Below are 15962 nucleotides of genomic sequence, written 5' to 3' on the forward strand. Positions count from 1 at the left end.
GGAATTAAAACAAAAACATCCTGAAAGGTGTGTGTGTGTGCTTCTTAAGACCTCTATTCTACCTTCTATTTCAGATACCAACTTACTCCCCCAGAGAAAGCTGAACTAGCATGTAAACAACATGAGTGGCCTGTGTTAGGTTATGTGATAATAACTTGTCTGCACACCCACAAAGGAGTACAGAGAGACAACGGCAGAATGTGGAGAACAAATAGCCCTGTCCAGCCACTCGCAGGCCCATCAGCCCATCAAAGGCACTCCTTCACCAGCTCAGAGGAACACAGGTGGCAGATGGGAACCCGAATCAAGGACCCTGAGGGTTGAACACTTACCCTGGGTCCTTCCAGGGCCATTCCAGAATAGGCTCAGCCCCAGTGTCTAGACATGAAATCTACTGCCCCAAGTTACGAGGAGAAGCTTTCCAGAACATCTTTTGGATTGTCCAGGGTGTGGGACATGTGCAATACAGAGCAAGAGCAGTTTGGGGGCAGACAGGATTTAGGGGATGAGGAGAGGACTCAGAAGTGGGGAAAAGGAGGGTTTTGAGCATGAAAAATGTAGGAAAATATATAAGTTTAAAAGGGCCAATTAAGTGTTAATAGTGTATAAATAAATATGTAAAAGTGTATACAGTAAACTGTCAGTATGCTCATCTGTCTACGCCCTGTGACTGGTCAGCACAGACTGTCCAGTCTTCCAACCTCTGGGTACATGAGTGCCTGCCTATCCAGGGCAGCTACAGAGCAGACTGAGTGTGCCTAGGTGCTGCAGGAAACCACCTTGTACATACATATCCTGAGCTGCATCAAAAGCAGCGTGGCCAGAAAATCGAGGGAGGTGATTCTCTGCTCTACTCTGCTCTCACGAGACCCCACCTTGAGTACTGTGTTCAGCTCTAGGGCTCCCAATGTAAGAAGGGAAGAAACTGATCCTTTTGCAAATGTGTCTTATCTGCTAGAAATATTTACCAAACTTTTGAAATGTTGCTTGCGAGGGAAACTCCTCGGCTAACTAGGGTGATGGATTGAGAACACAATAGTATGTATGAGAAGACTGGTATATGAATTGACTTTTGTGAATACAGTTGGTTTCTCTTGAAAAAAATGGCAGCCCACCACAAATCGAGACCTAACTATTGACCATGAAGCAGGTAGAGACTGGAAAACTAAGGCCAGGTTTTCTGCAAACTGCCTGTTGGAAGTTGAGTTTCAAAGAGGTATTACCAACTGCAGAAGGATGTCCTCGATTTACAGTTTCTAACTTTACCAAATCTGGTAACAGGGCCCCAGTAAAGGAACAACATAGCCCTTTGGAAGGGATAAAAGGCATGAATGTCAGCCTTGCCTTCCTTCCTTTCTTTTAAGTATTTTGTGCTTTTTACCCATTCCCTACCTCCCTTTAAATTCTTTCTCTGAAATGGAATTTGTTGCAGTAAGTACTGTAAACTTGGGTAAGTACATGTGTAAATATTGCCAATAATGCGCACAGTCATGTTCAGTGTGAACTATCAGGGCTAGGAACAATGCAGTTAAGTGCAATTTGTTACAGCAACAGGTACACAGGTTCTTTGCATTGATGGCGATAAATTCACTGTCTGCAAAAAAAAAGCTAGCATGCATGAAATACACAGGTGCGCCACCTGGCTATTAATGTGTTAAAAGGCACAAAGGCTCTAGAGATTTCTCAGTTTCCATGAAGATACCTGGTATAACCAAGTGTTCAAATCTTACCCCATGGTGTCCCAATGGGGGGGGGGGGGGAGGGAGGAGGGAGGAGGAGGGAGAAGACAGGGAATTTATTGCCATCAATCTGTTATAAATGAAGTCTCAACTCAATCTGAATTTAGTAATATTTATAAAAGGAATATTTATAAAAGGTATAAAAGGCAAGTAAACAGCGCTGGGTGTGCGGGGAGTCTACGCTCCACCAACACACACACACAAACATCAAACATTCTAAATATACAGAACATTGCTTTACATAATATACCCAAGTATTCCTATACATACGTACAATCAGGAAAGGTAACAAACAATCCTTTAAGTTCCATGACTTAACAGTCTCCATTTTCCATTCCTTTTCTTGATTACTAACAAGTCTCCATTTTCCATTCCTTTTGAACAATATGTCTCACTTTAAGTTGTCAAGCAACTCGGTCTTCAAGCCTTATGTATGTCGTTCTTCCCAGATCGAAGAAAAACATATCCGTCTCCTTTTCAAGGCCAATAGGCCTGAGTCAAAAGGCACGTTCAGGTCAACAGGGGGCGGAACAGCAAAGGCCTTCGATGGCTGTAGCAGCAGAGGGGCCCATGGTGTAGCAGTCAGATCAGTAAAGGAGCCCGCAGCTCCCTCACTATCTGGCAAACCACATGCTTCTGACTGTGGTCCCACATGGCTCTTTAAGGCCTCAGAGACTGCTCGCCAGGTGCCGAGCAATCCCACTGCAACCTTGCCATTTTCAGTAGCAGAGTCCCACACCTTGACCTCAGTTTGGTCCCATATTTCAGGCTCATAAACTGTCTGATTGTTAATAAGGAGAATAAGCAGTAAGGTTACCAGGACAGTCTTTGTTCCTAAGGACGTATGATTCCCCATAATGCACAACTGCTTACCAGCGAGAGGCAGCTGTGTGCACAGGTCCGCTTCTCTCAGCTGGAGCTTCTCTCCAGCTCCAGTGCGTCTATTTCCAGCAACTTTCTGTACAAGCTTCTCTGAGCAGTTTGCTGAGTCTGGCCGAACTGATCTTCATGAGGCAATCAAAATGCCTGTTCCCATCCTGGTCTCCATTCTGGCAGCCTGTTTCTCTTCACTTCTTTTTCCTGCTTCTTTATTGATGTAACTTCATCATGTTGCCTTTTTTTATCTTGAGGGCAGGCTCCCCTCTTATACCCTTCTCTCCACAGCAGTTCTTTTCAAAACAACTTTTCATTGGTCAAACAACTTTGAATGTAACAACAACAGCAAACACCCAGAAACATCCATGCCTTAAGGGCTGGAGAACAAGAGAACCAGCTGGGGAACAAGAAACTGGAGACTGCATGGAGTCTCCTGAATCACCTTTTTTTGTTCCCTCTAAACTCTTTTATATTCCTGATGGCCTCGTCGTTAAGAGTCTAATGTTATCTCAACCATGGGTCTTTCCAACCCCCATGGCCACATTCCCAAATCTCCCCCTTCTTTATTAATATCAACCATTTTCTCGACACAAATTACCACTCCATATATAACAAGGTGATCAATGTGCCTGTTCCCATCCTGGTCTCAGTTCTGCTAGCCCGTTCCTTTTCATTCCTTCTTTCTAATTCTTTATTGATGACATAACTTCATTATATCATGTTGCCTTCCTTTTTTTTTTTTTTTTTTTTTTTATCTTAAGGAGAGGCTCCCCTTGTGATAAATTAGTGGGGGGTTTGTTCATTGTCTTTGAGGAATTTGGAGAAACTGCTGAAGAGATAAGGTTGTACAAATTAACGGCCTTGGTAAAGGGGAGGATTAAAGCAAGCAGATAACAGGAGGGAGTATTGGATACACATCCTTGAGTGAAACCAGACATCCTGTCTGGTGCTTCATTACCCCCACCTGAATACGAGCACAACGTGTGAACACCAGCAGAGGAACAACGACCCCCCCTCTCAACAATAAACTGCGCAGCCTCAGCCAGTTCAATAGGTCTCGATAAGCTGGAACTCGACTGCTATAAAATAGCTACCCTGGAAAGGGAAGGGGTGTGCTGTTGCGGAGCGGAGACTCCCCAGCCGCCCAGCGCTGTTTTGCTTGTGTCTGCTTACTTGATTAATAAAATAATTTCAATAGACCAGTAAATTGTGTGGTCTAATTTATAACAATTTGGTGCCGTGACTCGGATGAAGGCAAATCTGATTGAAAGACCTTCGGAGGGGGCGCCCCACTGATTTCAGCGGCCTTCGCTAGGACTACTTTCAATCAAACCCTTCACCGACGAACCCAAAATTAGACACAAGCAAATAAAACCGGTAAACCCCAGGCAACCTTTGTGCACGAAGCCCGAACGAAGACCCACGGGGTGGGTAAGTATAGGCCGGTGTTCCGTTCGGTTGGGGTTGGGTATCCCGGAGCACGACATTTGAGACGTCCAAGTGCGGACGAAGCGAGTGCGGACCCCTCGGTAGTGCGGTTCCCACCTCCCGCGAGGGACTGGGCCACGAAAAGGGGGAAGCGTTGTGTGTGTGTGTGTGAAGGTGCTCCGGAAGATGGGACAGAAGAAAAGTAAGCCTTCTGGCCCCATGAGGGAGGGATCCAATGCTGTAGGGATACCCTCTGTTCCTTCTGATAGTCCGTTAGGACAAATGATTAAGAATTGGGATGATTCCCCTTCTAGGCGGGGAAAGAGTAAAGTTAAAATGATTTATTATTGTATAGAAGTGTGGGGCAACAAGCCCATCAAAGGGGACAGCGTTTTCTGGCCCCCGTTCGGCTCCTTTGAGGATTGGGTATGCCAAGCCCTCAATATTTATGTTAACTCTAAGGAGCCCTTTAGTTTGGAAGAAAGTGAATATGCGCACCTCTGGATAAATTCAGATACGAGGACGCATCTATATCCTCTAAAAGAAAAAGGAGGGCGGGATAAAAAGAGAAAGGACTTAGAAGTCCCGACATCGCCCCCGCCCTATATTCCACTGCCCGCACCAACGGCTCCTGTCCTTAATGGACTCCCCGAATTAGCAAATTCAGGAGAAACGGAATCGGATCATGAAACACAGGGGCCGGTAACCAGAAGCAGGGCAAGAAATCAGAAATCTGCTTTAAGGGAGGGATTATATCCCCTACGAGAAATAGCGATGGGGGGACCCCAGCCAGGAATGGGATACGTGGCTGTTCCCATTAATTCAGGGGATGTGAGGGATTTTAAAAAGGAGATGGGAAGTTTACTAGAAGACCCATTGGGAGTGGCGGAACGAGTAGACCAATTCTTAGGCCCAAATATATATACCTGGGAAGAGTTACAATCCATCCTGGGAATCCTCTTTACATCAGAGGAAAGAAGAATGATTAGGCGTACTGGGATGCAAATTTGGGATCAGCAACACCAGCAGGGGCCGGCTGCAGACATAAAGTGGCCAATGCAGCAGCCTAATTGGAATAATCAAGACCCCATACACAGGGGACATATGCAAGATTTAAGAACAATCATAATTCAGGGGATACGAGAATCTGTCCCCAGAGGACAGAACATAAACAAAGCTCTTAACGAACAACAGAAAAAGGATGAAACCCCAACGGAATGGTTAGAAAGATTACGAAAGAATTTGCAACTATATAGTGGCTTAGACCCTGGAACCCCGATAGGGGAGGCATTACTTAAAGCCCAATTTGTGGCAAAATCATGGGTAGATATTAGGAAGAAATTGGAAAAAATAGAGGATTGGCAAGATCGAGGTCTGGACGAATTGTTAAGGGAGGCACAGAAGGTGTATGTTAGAAGGGAAGAAGAGAAGGAGAAAAATCAAGTACGTATGGTGGTGGCAGCAGTGCGAGAAGGAAAAAGGGGGGCTGAACCGAATCGAAGGTTCGACCAGATGCATGGGAGACCTAGGGCGGAGGAAAGAGGTAGCAAAGAACGAAAAAATGTGACCTGTTTTTATTGCAACAAGAAAGGTCACATGAAGAAAGAATGCAGGCAAAGAAAAGAGGATGAGAGGATGTTTAAGAGCGAATAGGGGTGTCAGGGGCTCTATTTGCTGGGGATCCGAAACAAGACCGAGCCCTTGATAAAATTAAAAGTGGGTCCCCAGCGCGAGGAGGTAGAATTCCTCATAGATACAGGGGCTGAAAGATCAACAGTCCAAACCTTGCCCACTGGATGCAAGGCCTCCACTGAAAAAGTCCAGGTAATCGGAGCAAAGGGGGAGCCCTTTGGGGTCCCTGTTATAAAAGAAGTAATAATAGAATCAGATTCTAAAGTGAGTAAGGGGACTCTGCTCCTAGTACCGGAAGCTGAGTATAATTTGTTAGGCAGAGATTTAATAATAGAATTAGGAATAGGATTAGAAGTGATAGGAAAGAAATTAGAAATAAAATTATGCCCACTCCGAGTAGAAGATGAAGCAAACATCGATCCTAGAGTCTGGTACACGTCAGAAAGTGTAGGAAAATTGAAAATAAGGCCTTTCGAAGTGACCATAAACAATCCAGAAGTACCAGTCAGGATAAAACAATACCCTCTTTCGGAGGAAGGTAGGAGAGGGTTAAAACCCGAGATTCAAAGATTGCTGCAGCAGGGGCTGTTGGAGCCTTGCATGTCTCCTTTTAACACTCCTATCTTACCCATAAAAAAGAAAGACGGCAAGTACAGATTGGTACATGACCTGAGGGAAATTAATAAGAGAACTGTTACTAGGTTCCCCGTGGTAGCAAATCCACACACTTTGTTAAGCCAACTGCACCCAGACGACCGATGGTATAGTGTAACCGATCTAAAAGACGCATTTTGGGCATGCCCCCTGGACGAAAAATCTAGGGATTATTTTGCCTTTGAATGGGAGGACCCAGACACCTATAGAAAACAGCAGTTAAGGTGGACGGTCCTGCCCCAGGGGTTTACAGAATCCCCAAACTTGTTTGGGCAAGCACTGGAGCAAATTTTGCAAGAGTACAACAGAGTACCGGGCACAACCCTGATCCAATACGTAGATGATTTACTAATAGCTGGAAAAGATGAAGACATTCTAAGACAAGCTAGCGTTAGCCTATTGAATTTTTTGGGGTCGCAGGGATTAAAGGTGTCCAGGTCAAAACTACAGTTTGTAGAAAAAGAGGTAAAATATTTGGGTCATTTGCTAAATAAAGGAACTAAAAGGCTGGATCCTGAAAGGGTTAAAGGGATCCTAGGAATAAAGGCCCCAACTACCAAAAGGCAAGTGCGGCAACTGTTAGGGTTAACTGGATATTGTAGACAATGGATAGAAGATTACAGTGGAAAGGTTAAATTTCTATATAACAAATTGAATAGGGATGGATTACTAAAATGGACAAAAGAAGACGAGGAGCAATTAGAGAAATTAAAAGAAGAACTGATGCATCCACCAGTTTTAAACTGTCCAGAATTAAAAAAACCATTTTTCTTGTTCGTAAATAGCACAGAGGGGACTGCCTATGGAGTACTGGCTCAAGAATGGGCAGACAGTAAAAAACCAGTAGCCTATTTATCTAAGCTATTAGACCCTGTTAGTAGAGGTTGGCCCAGCTGCTTGCAAGTAGTGGTAGCAGCTGCCCTACTAGTGGAAGAAGCACAAAAGATTACATTAGGGGGAGAAATAAAGGTTATATCCCCTCACAATATACGTGGGGTGCTGCAACAAAAAGCTGAAAAATGGATAACGGATGCAAGGTTACTAAAATATGAAGGGATCCTAATATCATCACCCAGATTAACATTAGAAACGACTGCAGCACAAAACCCCGCTCAGTTTCTTTATGGTGAACCAAATGAGCAGCCTGAACATAATTGTCTTAGAAACATAGAAGAACAAGTGAGATTGAGGCCTGATCTGGAAGATGTAGAATTGCCTTTAGGGGAAAAGATATTTGTGGACGGATCCTCAAGGGTAGTCGAGGGTAAAAGAAGATCAGGTTACGCATTGGTTAACGGAAAAACATTTGAGGTAATAGAATCAGGCCCTCTGAGCCCAAGCTGGTCAGCGCAGGCTTGCGAGTTATATGCCATGTTAAGAGCTCTGAAATTATTAAAGAACAAAAGCGGAACAATATATACAGACTCTAAATATGCTTATGGAGTAATACACACCTTCGGGAAAATATGGGAAGAGAGAGGACTTATAAATTCACAAGGAAAAGGACTAATTCATCAGGAGTTGATTCTCCAAGTTTTACAAGCCATCAGGGAGCCTAAGGAGATTGCGGTGGTGCATGTAAAAGGACACCAGCGAGGGCTGAATCCCCAAATCAGAGGCAATAACTTAGCTGACCAGGAAGCAAAAAGAGCAGCCCTCATGTGCATATATGAAGTGACTAAGAGAGCAGACTGCCCGAGTTGTGGCAAGGGGAAGGATTTAAAGAAATTTCCATGCTATGATTGCTGGAAAGACTGGGGAGTAGAAGGGATTGAATGTAATTGTTCGGAGGAGGAGAGTCCGCCTTATAGAAACTGTTACAAGCATGGCCCAGCTAAATTTTTATGGTCTGGTGGGCACGTCCCCCTCCCCTTGTTTTGTTTTACTACTGTAGAAAAGGAAAAAATGACAAAAATGGGGATTCGAGAAAATGAAAAAGGAAAATGGGTACTACCTGATGGACGAGAAGTGTTACCAAAATCAGTAGCTATGAGGGTGCTACGGAGATTTCATGAACAAATGCATTGGGGTGCTCAGGCGTTAGTAGATCAATTCGCCACTAATTATATGTGTATAGGGATATATAACATAGCCAAAGGAATTGTTAATGGGTGTATGACTTGTCGGAGGGTAAATGCTAAAAATATGAGAAAAAGGGTTCCGGGAGGACGAGAATTAGCCCACCGACCCTTTGCAAGAATTCAATTGGATTTTACCGAACTTCCCAAAACAGGAAGATACAAATATTTGCTGGTAATTATAGACCATCTTACAAATTTTGTTGAAGCATTTCCCACGACAAGGGCTACAGCACAAACTGTAGTGAAAATATTGTTAGAAAACATAATTCCCCGATATGGGATTGTAGAAGCAATAGATTCTGATAGGGGACCGCACTTTGTGTCAAAAGTATCCCGTGACACAATGAAAGCTTTAGGAATCAAATGGGAATATCATACTCCCTGGCATCCTCAGAGCTCGGGAAAAGTAGAACGGATGAACGGTGAAATTAAAAAGCAACTTACTAAATTAATGTTAGAAACAAAAACCTCTTGGATAAAGTGCCTGCCACTAGCTTTGCTAAGTATACGCGTAAAACCCAGGACTGATCTGGGAATCTCCCCTTTTGAAATGCTGTATGGTATGCCTTATGATCTCGAGATACCCCTTGATCATCCCCACCTACAAGATGATCAATTAAAACCTTACCTCACACAATTGATAAATAGACGCAGGGAATTACAGAAAAAGGGTTTAATTGCGCAACGTCCCCCTTTGGACATAGCAATTCACAAGATACAGCCCGGAGATAAGGTCCTGATAAAAACTTGGAAAGAAGTTACATTAACACCACAATGGGAAGGCCCCTATGTTGTTTTGCTTACTACAGAAACGGCTATTCGAACTGCGGAGAAAGGATGGACACATGCCAGCCGTGTTAAAGGACCCATCTGTGATGAGAAGTGGGAGATCGCTCCAGGGAACAAAGACCTGAAGCTCACATTGCGACGAACCCGATAGGTACCGTGGGTTAAGGTAAAGGCTCTCCCCTGAAGAACACTACTGCTGCCGAGAAGAACTAAAACCCTCGTAGTTGGCTGCAACCCAACTGACGAGTGAGGCAGAGGAGTGAATAAGTGGGGAAAGAAAATGAGCCTCAGCCATTCCTATTGGTATTTGGGGGTTCTCGCAGTGATTTCATCCTGCATAGCGACTCAACACCACCCTCACCAACCTTTTAAATGGACTTTAAGTCGATTCGAAGATCAACAGGTTATTGCAACCCAGATAACATCAGGGGGGGCCAAGTTTTACTTCTACACTGTGTCAGCTGGTCCCGAGGCCTCGATGCTGGGAATATATGGGATTTTATATATGCCCAAGTTCGAATCCTGGAAAGGGGTACTGCAACTCCCCTAATCAATATTACTGCAGCTATTGGGGCTGTGAGACTATAGCCCCTAGTTGGATACCGGGATACGGTAGAGATAAATACCTAAGGGTCCAATGGGGTCCATATGGGTGCATTCCACCGCAAGGGTGGGGAGGACGTGGAAACTGTAAATATCTCTTTTTAAATGTTACCCAACCCACGGATAGAGGGTGGAACATGGGAAGAGTGTGGGGAATAAGGTATACGGAACCTGGAACTGACAGGGGAGGACTCATATTAATAAAGAAGGAAAAACCCGAGATATCCAAGGTAGTAGGGCCTAATAAAGAGTTATTAGGGGAAGGTTTGGTTGCCCAGACTGTAAAGATACCTGGGACTGCACAACCTACTACAGTGTTTTCTAATAAGACGACAAAGTTATCCTTTCCCACACTGCTTCCTAGCATTGTAAAAAGGAAAGGGGTTGTACCCGAGAGTAGTATGTGGAAAGTTATAAATGCTAGTTTCCAGGTACTAAATCAAACTAATCCTGAGATAACTGAAGGATGCTGGCTATGTGTAAGTGTTAAGCCCCCATATTATGAAGCTATAGGAGATATGGGGGGGCCTGAATATTCAAATGAGTCAAATCCTTCCAAGTGCAGTTGGGGTCAGGAAATCGGGATAACTCTGACTCAAGTTACGGGAAAAGGTAGATGTATCGGCACAGTTCCAAGAGATAAAAATGATCTATGCCATGCCACTGAAAAAATGGACCAAACACACAAATGGTTAATTCCTGCAAATAATACTAGGTGGGTATGTTCATTGTTGGGAGTCACTCCTTGCCTATCTTTAAAATTGTTTAGCATATCTCATGATTTTTGTGTACAGGTGGTCATTATACCAAGGATTCTATACCACACTGAAGAGTATATGTATACCTATCACACAGTGGCTGAATACCATCTGGTAAAGAGGGAGCCTATTACAGCTGTCACCTTAGCCACTTTAATGGCCCTTGGGGCTGCAGGTGCAGGAACTGGAATTGCTTCCCTGATAAAACAAAGCCAGGAATTTACTTCTCTACGCATTGCCGTAGATGAGGATCTGGCCCGTATAGAGCAATCAATAACAGCTCTGGAAAAATCGGTTAGGTCATTATCCGAAGTGGTACTCCAAAACCGTAGAGGGTTGGATTTGATTTTCTTACAACAAGGAGGACTGTGTGCAGCCCTACGTGAAGAATGTTGTGTATATGCAGATCATACTGGGGTGGTAAGAGATACAATGACTAAATTGAGGGAAGGATTAGAAAAACGCAAAAAGGAAAATGAAGCTCGTCAGAATTGGTATGAATCCTGGTTTAATTACTCACCTTGGCTTACTACCCTGCTATCAACCATAGCGGGGCCCTTGTTGTTATTAATATTAGCACTGACTTTTGGACCATGTATATTCAATCGAGTAATCGCAATTGTGAAAAGCCGATTAGAGGCAGCTCATCTTATGCTCGTGCGTGCTGAGTATGAATTTCTTGAGCAGGAGAAGGAAGACACAGAAACTTTAATGCTCAGCAAGCAAATATTGCAAAAATTCAATGAACAAAATATGTTAGAAAAAGAAAAAGGAGGGATTGTGATAAATTAGTGGGGGGTTTGTTCATTGTCTTTGAGGAATTTGGAGAAACTGCTGAAGAGATAAGGTTGTACAAATTAACGGCCTTGGTAAAGGGGAGGATTAAAGCAAGCAGATAACAGGAGGGAGTATTGGATACACATTCTTGAGTGAAACCAGACATCCTGTCTGGTGCTTCATTACCCCCACCTGAATACGAGCACAACGTGTGAACACCAGCAGAGGAACAACGACCCCCCCTCTCAACAATAAACTGCGCAGCCTCAGCCAGTTCAATAGGTCTCGATAAGCTGGAACTCGACTGCTATAAAATAGCTACCCTGGAAAGGGAAGGTGTGTGCTGTTGCGGAGCGGAGACTCCCCAGCCGCCCAGCGCTGTTTTGCTTGTGTCTGCTTACTTGATTAATAAAATAATTTCAATAGACCAGTAAATTGTGTGGTCTAATTTATAACACCCTCTCATACCCTTCACCCCACAGCAGTTCTTTTCAAAACAACTTTTCATTGGTCAAACAACTTTGCATATAACAGCAACAGCACACACCCAGAAACTTCCACGCCTTAATGGCTGGAGAACAAGCAACCCAAGACTGCATGGAGTCTCCTGAATCACTCTTCTTTGTTCACTCTGAACTCTACATTCCTGATGGCCTCATCGTTAAGAGTCTGATGTTATCATCAACCGGGGGCTTGTCGACCCCCATGGCCACACTCCCACATCTCCCCCTTCTTTATTAATATCAACCATCTTCTCGACACGAATTACCACTCCATATATAACAAATCCAAAGAGCCTGTGTACCTGTTGCTGTAACAAATTGAACTTAACTGCATTGTTCCTAGCCATTATAGTTCACACTGAACGCGACTAGAGTAGGGGCATGCTGTGTTATTGGTGAATCTGTTACCGTGATAGTCCAGTACCCTGAATCTGACTGGACCCATTTCAGTTAATGCGTTATTGGTAAATCTGTGACTGTGATAGTTCAGTACACCGAATACAACCAGACCCATATTTTTCGGGGTCCAACAGAATGGCAAAGATAAGGTCAGAGTGTTCATTAGAGAGCCATTGAATTGTTAATACTCACCAAGAAGAGTGGCTCACTGCCCTCTGCTGGGATAGGAGTTTTTTTGCCAAGCTTCTGACTCGTCAGTTAGGCTCATGATTTAAAGATCGAAGCCAAAATTTCCTTAAGTGGTATATTCTTTATTGCAGCGCTGGATGCATGGGGAATCTTTGCACCTATCGTGCATGTTTGAAGTGACAAACTATCTCATATTTATACAGCGAAACAATGAATATTCTATTAACGCCTATACATATTCATTACCTAACCCCACCTGCTCTCACTTCATATGCTAATTAGCTTATCAGTCCTTGCGCTTGTGCAAAGCCTTCCAAGAATTGTGGGCCGGGGTCTTCAAGATGTGGGCAGTGGTCTTTGGGAGGAAGACCATGGGTCTTCCTCGTGATGCACTTTTCATCTTTTGCTTAATCAGTTGTTTTCCAAGCTGTAAAAATGCTGAGTTGGCTTTCCGCCTAACTGAGGGTTGGCAGATAACAGGATGTCTCAGTCAACAAGACATAACAGACGGTTGACTCAAGTAATCTCAAGTCTCAGCCTAACTGAGGGTTGACAGATAACGGGATGTTTTCAAATAACAAGGTGCTTCAACATAACAGAAGGTCAACAGATAACAAGATGTCATTTACTTTGTTCTCATTAATTTTTTAACCATGAGATTTATTCTATTTTAAAGTGAGTCTATACAATATCACTCAGTGCAGAAGGTGTAGTTTCCTTATAGGTTGGGAGTTTTTCAGTTACGCAATTCTCTCCAGCTGGAATAATTTTCTTACCCAGAGACTGGCCTAAGGTATGGAGGTCCTTCATAGAGGCACCACGTAAGATTGGTAAGAGTGCGCCCAAAGCTAGGGCCTTATGCCACAACTCACCCCGTTCCTTATTAGGTTTGAACCTCTCTTTGAGTTTGGGGTATCTGGATTTTTGAGTATGTGTTTGGCAAACTCGCCAGGACTGGACGAGTCTGGGGACTTAGTACTGGATGAACTAATCCAGCCCACTCAGTATCCATACTTATCTATGTCTTGTTCAAAATCACTCCAGGTGGGAATGGGGGAGTGCGGATTTTGTCTACGACCATAGTCACCATCCCTATGAGCAGTTTGTATGCAATTCTGGGTATTTGCTACAAATATTTTAAGACTATCAATGAGTCCACAGATGAGAAGGGTTAATCAAGCTGGGTCAATAGGAGCTAACACTGAGGATTTCCTGAATTCATCTCTTTCATATATAGCCTGAATGCAGGCTTCTTTCTCTACTGCTACAGCCAGGTCAGAATAGCTTGTGGCTCTAATTTCCAGTCATTCTTCTCTCTCCTGGGGATCTATACCACTTGCCCAGCATGCAGTTTGTGCAGTTATAGAGTAATTATGGTCTCCTGGTGTGGTGGTTAAAAACACTTATGGTCCCCAAAAGCCTCTTGCTTCTTCCTCACTCAGCATAATTCAATCTCCTCCTTCAAGAGAAATTCGACACACTCAATTTACAGTTCTCCTGACCACCTTGAGAATTTCTCCTGCATTTTAACCAATTCTGCTGATGACCATAGAATCGTTCACACAGTAGTACGGATCTCATCTTCATCATCAAGAGTAGTTTCAGTTTTAACCAAAGTTCTCAAGGAAATCAATTAATGTTCAGAATCAGCAATCTCTTTGACCAAATCATCACTGTCAAACCAAATATCACCATACCAGCTTTCAGGGTCTGCACTATACTTTAGGCAATTGCTTCACAATCTTTCCTGTTAAATACGGAATAAAAGGCCCATAAAAAGCTTTGTCCTTTTTAATAACTAGAGGAATACAGTTTATTTGACAAATGCCACTATTTCCTATACCCATCCTCCAAGATATTTTCATAGGAAGGAGAGTAGCTTGACAGGGCTGGATGTCTGGCCAGGTAGTTCTGAATGATCACCAGAAGAGCAGAGCCCTGGGATTTGCCCAGTGACCTGTGCACCTCTTCAGCTGAATACTGTCAAGGTCAGAGGAGAAAAGTGAGGCATGTATGGGCAACACAAAGACAACAGAGAAAAGCAGTCTTGTGTTTGTGGGCTGTCAGAATGTCATTTCTCCGATATGTCTTTACTGCTTTGAATAGAAAACATCTCAAGGAAAGCACAGTGTTAATGTCCCAGACATAAAAGATTTTTTACAAAAGCAGTGGAGTTAGCACTAGGCAAGATACTTCTGACACTCTTCTATCACTTCTGAGTCACTTGGACATTTACAAATAATATCACGAGCTGCAAGGAACCCACAAGGATCACTGAGTCTAATTCATGGCTCCACACAGGACCATCCAAAAAAATCAACTCCTCTGTCTGAAAGCATTGTTCAAATCCTTCTTGAACTCTGGCAGGCTCAAAGTACTGTGACCACTGCCCTGGAGAGCCTGTTACAGTTACTGACCACCCTCTTGGTGAAGAACCTTTTCCTAACACCATGCATGACCCTCCTCTGATAGAGTTTCATGCTGTTCCATCAGGTCTTATCACTGCTTACCAGAAAGAGGAGATCAGCGCCTGCCCCTCAGCAGTGCATTAATGTCTTAAAATAATGATAGCTGTTTCATAATCTAGCAGGCTCTGCAGGAAATGATAGCAAGGGTATATGGGACATAACTTAGGAGTGGTGTGAAGTTATATAAGGAGTGTGAAGCCACAAGGCCTGTTGAGATAGTATGGGAGGATTGTTCTGGGCTGTAATGCAGCCTTATCCATACAGCCTATAAATAGAGCTGCTACAGTGATCTTTCCCCCAACCTGTTCCTGGGATTTCCTTCAGATCAAGCCACTTTGGACACTCAGAGACCATGCTCAGGGACTATCATGTATCTTCAGTGATGATTACCTAGCTATCCTCTTCCAGGGTCACTTCTCAGAACGATCTTATATAACAACACACACACATTTACCTCCATTAAGAAAAAATATATACTAGCTCACACAGCTTTTAACTATTCATTAAGAAAATACCAGCTGCTTCTCCCCCATACATGTATTTTTAATTCTCCGCTAAATTGGTGGGATATGACTTTCCATTACAAAAGCCTTTTTTCTTGGTATGTATTTCTGGAACAGGTCATCTTGAATGCAATCACACAATGTGTGCGGGACAGCCAGGGGATCAGGCCCAGTCAGCATGGGTTCATGAATGGCAAGTCCTGCCTGACCAATCTCATCCCCTTCTATGACCGGGTGACCTGCCTGGTGGATGAGGGAAACATTGTTGATGTAGTCTACATAGACTTCAGCAAGACCTTTGACACAGTCTCCTACAGTATTCTCCTGGAGAATCTGGCAGCCCAGGGATTGGACAGGTATGCTCTTTGCTGGGTTAAAAAATGGCTTGATGGCCAGGCCCAGAGAGTGGTGGTGAACAGAGTGAAATCCAGATGGACATTGGTCACCAGTGCTGTTCCCCAGGGAGCGTTGGGGCTCATCCTCTTAATATCTTTATTGATGATTTGGATGAGGGAACTGACTGCATCCTCAGTAAGTTTGCAGATGGCACCAAGTTGGGGGGA

This window comes from Netta rufina (assembly GCF_964035555.1).
Source record: "Netta rufina genome assembly, chromosome: 19".
Taxonomy (NCBI): Eukaryota; Metazoa; Chordata; class Aves; order Anseriformes; family Anatidae; genus Netta; species Netta rufina.